General features: G+C 46.3%; 1 protein-coding gene across 2 annotated transcripts in view; it reads right to left on the bottom strand.

Annotated features, from left to right (window-relative positions):
- The window catches only part of LOC106809000 (monocarboxylate transporter 13-like), a 17879-nt gene extending 12041 nt beyond the window's left edge, over positions 1 to 5838 (bottom strand). Inside the window, exons 1-2 of one of the 2 annotated variants that reach the window (XM_014811936.1) lie at positions 5170 to 5838; positions 4746 to 4830 (exon numbers count right to left, since the gene is read on the bottom strand). The gene's annotated coding sequence lies outside the window, so the exon portion shown is untranslated. Of the gene's footprint in view, positions 1 to 4745; positions 4831 to 5164 lie in introns of both variants that reach the window. The other variant, XM_014811938.1, reaches the window with a different exon arrangement.
- Between the last annotated feature and the right edge of the window lie 3009 nt (positions 5839 to 8847).

Here is an 8847-nt window from a genome sequence, read left to right on the forward strand (position 1 = left end):
CATTGATGCTGAAATTGGAAACAATCGCATTTCTTTCTTGCTTCCTTCTTTCTTTTTGATCTTTTTTTTTTTAAAATCGTTAGGGGGGATATATTTGTACAGGCCAATCCCCCCCTCTGTTGCAGAGCGGGGGGATGCATCCCTCCCATCCCCCGGGATTTACGCCCCTCTGGGTGGTGTTGCATTGGCCTGTACTTGGTTCGTCGCTAATGACGATCAATGCGCTAGAGCTGATAGGTCTATGCCCAGGTACTGCCGGAACGTACCGCTGGTACTCAATACTACTATCTTAATATGCCGGACGTACGCTCGCCATACTTCCACTAACAGTCTACTGCGCAACCGCTCTACGCCTACTCCCTACCCCCTAACCCTAACTCTAACCCTAACCCTAACCATAATCAGCTAGACGATCTGCAGCCGGATATCCGCGCGAAGCGCTCAACGCCGCGTAGCGCGGCGCATTTTAGCAATTTCGCGCGCTTTTCCAACCCAGTATACCGCCGTGCTCTCCTAGGTTAGGTTAAAGCGGCTTTTCGCTCTCATCGGCAGTTCTGCGCATTGCGCGAGGGATCGCACTACCCAGTTAGGTAGAGACGGCTAGAAAAGCTCCGCAATTTGTTGTTCGCTACTAGGCGCGGCTTTCTTTGCTGTAATAACGGAGTTTTTTGTTCACGTGACATTGTAACAAATAATATGCGCTAATGCGTTGGCGTTGACTGGCTGAGCTTAGAGGATACGATATATAGGGCAACGAGGCTGTAAGGATACCATTGGCTACGAGTTTTTCGGGTCGCGCTGTTTGCTCGCCGCTATTTTAAACTTAGACTTTGGTCATTTCCACACCTAGCGAATACTTTTATTACTACAAGTACATGTTACAATAATTACTGTAATTAGTACTATAAATACTACTAGTAGTAGATACTACTAAGTTACCAGCACTACTAGTAGCTATAGTATAGTTACTACAGGACGCAGGAGGCTAATAATAAAGTAAAGTATTACTAATTACTAGTACTAGTAGTATACTACTATACTAGTACTACTACTACTACTAGCTCCAGAAAGCGGCTCTTTGCTAGGGTTAGAATACCCCTATACTAGACACAGGCACTTGACAGCGTTTCAAATAAAATATAATGCTAAGCTAAATACGAAATCTATAATATTTTACTACCAAATTCTTAAATGTTTCTACAGTATAGCCCCTACTCTCTTTCGAGAAGGTTGCGAGTGCAAAGCCTATATATGACTAGGACTCGCTCCACCTCGATTAGCCATCGAGTGACTAAGCTAACCCGAGAGGTGGGATGCGAGTGCCAGTCTATGGCTATAGGGGCGGGCAGCGGCGCACTGCTTTGCAACTCCTGTACCGAGCCTCGCCATTGCAACGCGTTGCAAAAAACGTTTCCGGCGTTGGGGCGCAACAATGAGGTCACGAAGAGCGGGCGTAGGTGGGTTTCCTGACTGACAGCCATTTCCATTACTGGGCAAGGTTCGCGAATGTCAGAATTTCTACAGTCTTCTTGTGACTTCGCGTGACACAGCTCGGTTACGAACACATTACTCGTTACAGTTTTTATAACAAGTGACACTGTTCAGGTTCCAAATGTCTGCCCTCTTTGTCCCCCACTAATAATTGCGGACTGTTCGCTGGCTAGCTATGGATTCGTGCGCGGCCTATGCATTCGGCGCACAGATCCATAGCTGCCAGCGCTGCATACTGTCGTAGGAATTTTTCCGCGGTCGCGTGGCGCCTTGCCGCGAACTGCGCGCAAGATCGCGCAGCACTTCGGATAAACACCTCCTTTCGGCAACGCTTCTCTAGTATCCCGTCTCATCTGGATAGTTACCAGGGTACGTCCGGTATACCGTACCGTACCCAGGGTACGTTCCGCGCAGTACCTTGGGGGACATAGACCCTATGAGCATTAGTAGAGGCCCACGACTTATTTTACTCATGCCATGCGGATCTTGGTTGGCAACAATATTTGGTTATCGATATATCGAAACCTAACCTTGTCCGTAAAGCAAACTTTAACCTCCAGTCTAAAGAAGTGACGATTAACAAGCATACGCATAATATATAACTTCAAATAAAAAAGACGTAAAATCATGAAAACATCATAAAAAGTCGAAAAATATAGTGAACTCTGATAGGGGTAGCCCGACACATACACACACGCAAGCACGCACACACACACACACACGCGCGCGCGCACACACACACACGCGCGCACGCACGCGCGCGCACAGACACACACACGCACACGCGCGCGCACACGCACACACACGCACACGCGCGCGGCACACGCCACGTCAACGCGCACGCACGCGAACACGCACGCACGCACGCACACCGACCACGTCACGCACGCACGCACGGATCGCACGACGCACGCACGCACCGCACACACACACAACACACACACACACAAACCCCAACACATATATATACACACACACACATATATATATATATATATATATATATGTATATATGTATATATATATATATATATATATATATCCGAAACACCTTATAATTAATGGGCATGCAGTTTCGCGAATGTCTTAAAGGGATTCTGACATCTAGAACGTATTTAGCCTATCATATGACATTGTAATTACTTTTAAACATGTTTCCTGACATTTTTAGAACATATTATGATCAAACCTGCTTTTGATGATGTTTTTGATCGATCTTGGACGACGCCAGCTTTTGTACAGGCCGCCATAATTCTCCCGCAATGCTTGCGTGTTTGTTGAGTGGCGCGTGCTCACTTGTTTCACATAAATGAATGGCCGAACTACGTGTTGACGTATCTTCTGTCAGTTCTGAATCGGACAGTAACCCCGAGGAATTTCGTATTTCCTCGGCCATCCGTATTTGAAGCACAACGAGTACTACTTGGCGACGGGTGTCACTTTCCCTCGGGCGTAGAGGGAGGGTGCCGCTACGTGGCAGCACTAGTCACTTCGTACACTTCCGTCATTCCACAGTCATACTTCCATGCTAGACATGGCCTTATTTCCCTAACGGCCTATCCCTAACCCTAACCCTAACCCTGACCCTAATCCTAACATTAGTGCTGCCACGTAGCGGCACCCTCCCACTACGCCCGGGGGAAATTGATACCGCTTGGTGACTGCCAGCCACATTGCCCTAAGATTCGCTTACACATGGGATGCCAAAACGAACTTGCTCTGCCTTTCTAAGCCGCGGTATTTTTTTATTTTATATAGGTCACATTTCTCGTGGCTCCTTGTGAATGTCTTCAAGAGCGTATTAAGTATGTACTTTACAATACCCATTATTGGTAATGGGTTATTATCTTACTCTTGGTATTATGAATATACTTCATACGCTATTGATGTCTTTCATCTAACATGTGCGGATTGAAGGGGACGCGGCGGGCGCTTTTTTGCCAAGCAAAACTTGTTTGTCTTATAATGTTGTGGCGTCGCTTCTCCAAGTCAAAGCCAATCACTTCGCATTCTGTAGGCTTTTATAAAAGTTTATTCTATTTCTTTCTATTTCTTTAACCAAATATAAAACGCGTTATAAAAACACGTTGTGACATATAAACAGCTGAGTAGGCCCCTATACATATAAGCTGCCCCACCTATAGATAAATACATTTAGGTTTATATTGCCCCCCCCCCCCGACGCGGGCTCCACAACCACGTTGCTTGCAGGGCGCCCTCTTTCTTTAAACGCTGGATCCGCGCTTGTCTAAAACACTGCGGGTATATAGCTATTGGTGTTGCCCAGACTTTATGAAAAATCGCAAACCTTCACTACCTGCACCAACCCGTCATCATGACACTACATGATAAGAAATCCGCGCAGCTCCCTAATGTCTACCTAACTACTGTCTCTAATTTCTCGACAGGCTTCATCACCCACGTACAATCTCGCGAATATCTGCGTTACGGGTGCATTTCAATAAGTAATCAGTATAAATATGCATTGCTATCTTCATTTCTCCAAATGCTTATGACACCGATAAGGACATTGGGGAATCAACTGACGTAAAATCACTTCCCAACTTCTCACAACACCTTCATGCGCTAAATTGTAGATAAGCTATTTGGAGATTCAACATTTTCTGCTGAAATCGTACTGAAATACGTGATGCTTCACTTTGGGTACAACCAATCTCCGGGCACTCTGTGAGGGTGAGCCCACAGTGTAGGGGTGGTCGGGTAGGGTAGTGTCGGGTAGGGTAGGCCTAACTCTAACCCTAACCCTACCCTACCCGACCACCCCTACATTGTGGGCTCGCCCTCACAGTGACCGGGGAGCGCAATCTCATCACAGAGATGAAAATTGCTCTCTTGTTTGTTGTGGCGGCGCAATCTAATATAAGCCGATAGTCACGTGATCTCTGTGGTGAGAATGCGGGGAGCGATTGGGTTTGTCTATATTCAGGCCGGTACAGGAGATAATTTGCATATTTTATCACGTGGTTTATGTTATAACCAATCAACACACACACACACACACACACACACACACACACACACACACACACACACACACTGATGCGCGCGTGCGTGCGTGCATACGCGTGTATGACGCATACGTGTGCGTGGGCCACTACGTAAATTAAAGATCAATCAGCTGGGAAACGCTAATGCCCTCGATCTGACTACTACCTCCAGTAGTACGCAGCTACGTGTGCCTCTATCGACCACCCTGCACATGATTACGTCATTGTGTTCAGCTATATACCTACCCAATGATGGCTGTTCGTTGACATGGAGCAGATGTGGGGAATATCACGAAGGTATAAACAGCCCAGTGGCAATTAATCACCAAGGCTAGAATCAAACAGAAGAATCAATCTAGAATTTAGAGCCCCGTTACGAAACGCTAAGAATGCAAGCGCAATTTGATTGCGTTGAATACGCTGTATCACTGCAATCTACATCCTTTACGCTGAACTTAGATGCAAATAACGCATATTGCAATTAAATCGCCACTACAATATGACTCTGTACGATAACTCCACTAGAGAATGTTTTTACGCGCACGTAAATGCTTCAATAACGTGTCGCGCACACACGCAACAAACGCGCGAAACACAAAAGGCGCATTTCCTACAAGAACTAGTATCTCTCACTACATTATGTTACTTCGTATATGCGCAAATACCTTACCTCGCCTTGCAACTCTTCTGCATGGTCACCACGGCGAATTCGCGTGGACTTGGTCCCTGCGTAAGGGTTTTTTCACGCTGTGTCATGCATGTAGCAGCGAATTCTGGGTCAGTTTGGTGCCGCTACAACTAGCAACACGTTTATAACCGACATCATACGTTGAGCACGAGAAACGTCGTTTATAACGAGAACGTACAAGATCGTCTCCTCTGTGGATCCGGCTTCTCCTCCTCCTTCCTGCCTACTGCGTTATTGCGCGCCTAGAGACGAGTTCCTCCTGCACGCACCTCCACGCGCACCGCTTGCTTCTATTTTTATAACATCCAACGCTGCAAAAATCGATTGAGATTCGTTGGTATCGGTGTCCGGGGCGACGCTGGTAGTCACGCGCTGGATATTCAACAGAAGGCAGGCGTTGCTGCGATGTGATCACTTTTTCGTCTATACACGTGGATAAGTGGAGGTTGGTGGCCGGTGAGCTTGCACTAGTACTAGCGATCGCTGAACCCTCTCTCACTCTCTGTCGCAACATTAAACACTCGAGTGTTTTAGGCGAAATTCACGCCGAGTAGCTGGTGTTTCTCTCTCTCTCCAGCGGTTCTTGTCGTCTGCTGAGCGAGCGCTTGGTTGCTAGCCTAGATTCAACTGCTTGCTTAGGCATCGACGCTTCCACTCGCAGCATTGGCTGCCGCGTCACAGGTGCGTGATGACGACGTGCTAGTAAATGGCACGCCTAGCAGTAATACGTGTAATCGTATATACCCGAAAGCAGTCGGTAGTGGCGAGCGGGCATGCATTATACATGCAGTATAGCCTCAGGGTGTCTTCGGTCATCACGTGAGAAACTTACTCCGTCTATATGGCGAAAGAAAGCGCTAGAGTGGCCAGTAGAGATCACAAGCGCAGTTACTTGGGCCGCATGACAACGCATGGCAGCCGCTAATCGAAATTCGTTCCATATATCAGAAAAAAAGATTTAGGTACGCTAACAAAATAATATATACAATACAATAGCAAAGAATATACCTGCTCATTACACTATGAAGCGACAAACGAATGCGGGCGATGATAGGATAATTGCAAATGAATTTGTCATTATATGGACCCCTGATGGCCTGTATGTGCGTTCACTCACTGCACTAAATCGCTGCGTGTTTCATAGGGGGTCGTACATTATTGCATACCGAATTTATTGATTCATTAGCAAAAATAATATCCCGGGGCTGAACTGTCTCCTTTTGAAAAGAATGTACGGTTATACGGTACAAGTTATACGGAACAAAATGGCGTACACGCATTACACGGAACGCGTGTGCAAACGATTCAATAGAGTTGAGGCAATTTTTATTTACAATAATAAGGATTATATTTCATTCATACAGTGGTTGCGGCTAAACTAAATCCGGTGCATTATAAAGGATTATTCATTGAATGTTTACCTTACCGTATTACGAACGCACCTGCTGTTTTCAGCATTCTACGCTTACCGCTATGACAGCGCGCGTGAAACACATATAGGCACGTCACTCGAAAATAACACGAACAAAAATAAATAAACACGAGAAATAATAAACATGAGAATAAAACACGATAGGTACGACCAGAGCGACACCACAGCCGGCACTTAAACGTTAATAAATGCATACATATCAGGAGTAGATAATAGGGACTAGGAATAGATAATCCCTATTATCTACTCCTGATACATATAGATGTGCGTTGAAAGCACGAATGAACAGCAGTTATATAGCTATAGTAAAAGTCTAAAAGATTCCCTGTGGGTGTTGTTTTGGCTGTCATAAACCGTGCCGAATGGGGGTAACGCAAAAATGAAACGACAAAACCGAGCTGGGTTTTTTTACCCACGCATGTTGTTGTCGCGTCCCACGATCCGGTTCCAACTGGTTTCTACTCGCTGTTTCCATGCAATTTCTATAATGATGCCATCCGCAAGGCCAACGAGTGAGCGTCTGTGCATGCCATCGGTCGCAGTTGAGTGATAATAATACACGGGCCTAGCGCATGACTACTATGCACGCCCCACTCAGGGCAAACCTGTATGCACAGCGGAACTATGTAGGGCCAAAACTACGCATGACTGGGTGGCAGGGGCGTAAATCCGCACCGAGGAGTGGGGGGGGGGATGATCGGCGATAGCCATCACATACTAGCACGAGCACAAGCCCACAATAATTTACGCACACGCGCGCGATCGCGCACGCACGAACATACACACACACACACACACACACACACACACACACACACACACACACACACACACACACACACACACACACACACGAGCACTACACAAACACACGTACATAACATTTATACATGCATACATACAATGCACGCACATGCCAAATTTGACAACCATAAAGTAAACAATTTTGGACATATTTCAAAATAACTGACAGCTGCAAACTGTAGTGTTTTATTATAATGAACTCCGAAAGAAGACGGCACACTTTTAACCTTGGCTGCCGCAGGCAGGCCCACGTGCCGTAGGCATGCCAATGCTAGGGAGGTCTGGGGGCATGCCCCCCCCCAGAAAATTTTGAAATATTTCAGCCATTTTCCTGCAATCTGAGGCATACTGTGGGCCATATTCTCATGTCTGATGACACTATCACAACCCTAGACTCAACCCTACAAGTTAGGATTCAAAACACTTTTCATGACTTTTCAGAGAGCGTACACAGTTAGGTTACTATAGTAATAATACATGTATTAAAACACAGGTAAGAATTGCAATTTCTCACAATTTCACGTGTTTTTGTATGTTTGCAACCATACTTTTTGGCTATTTGTCTGGAAAAATTTTCTTGAAGAGTTCATTTGCGTGGTCTGCCGCCCTCAAAGGCAAATTGTGTTCAATTAAATAATCCGTAAATCTCACTCAGATAGAGACAATTCTCTATCTGCTGCAAAGAAGCTTGATATATTCAATACATAATATGCCTACGGCACGCGGGCCTGCCTGCGGCAGCCAAGGTTAATTTCGCCCCCCCCCCTTGTCCATCAATTTCATCCCGCATTTGGAGTTCGTGTAGGCTATACAGTTATACATACATTTAAAAAAACTCATTTCTCATGCATTATGCTGAAATTGAAACAATCGCATTTCTTTCTTCTTCCTTCTTTCTTTTTTTTCTCTTTTTTTTAAATCTTAGGGGGGATATTTGTACAGGCCATCCCCCCCTCCTTCAAGAGCGGGGGGATGCATCCCCCCATCCCCCGGGATTTACGCCCCTGCTGGGTGGTGTTGCATGCCTGTTTGGTTCGTCGCTATGACGATCCATGCGTAGAGCTGATAGGGTCTATGCCCCCCAGGGTACTGCCGGAACGTACCCTGGTACTAAATACTACTATCTAATATGCCGGACCGTACCTCGCCTACTCCACTAACGAGTCTAGCGAACCGCCTACGCCTACTCCCTAACCCTAACCCTAACTCTAACCCTAACCCTAACCATATCAGCTAGACGATCTGCAGCCGGATATCCGCGCGAAGCGCTCAAACGCCGCGTAGCGGCGCATTTTAGCAATTTCGCTGCCTTTTCCCAACGCCAGTATACGCCGTGCCTTCTAGGGTTAGGTTAAAGCGGCTTTTCGCTCTCATCGGCAGTTCTGCGCATTGCACGAGGGATCGCACTACCCAGTTAGGTAGAG

The sequence above is a fragment of the Priapulus caudatus genome, unplaced genomic scaffold, assembly GCF_000485595.1.
Source record: "Priapulus caudatus unplaced genomic scaffold, Priapulus_caudatus-5.0.1 Scaffold321, whole genome shotgun sequence".
In the NCBI taxonomy this organism is placed as follows: domain Eukaryota; kingdom Metazoa; phylum Priapulida; class Priapulimorpha; order Priapulimorphida; family Priapulidae; genus Priapulus; species Priapulus caudatus.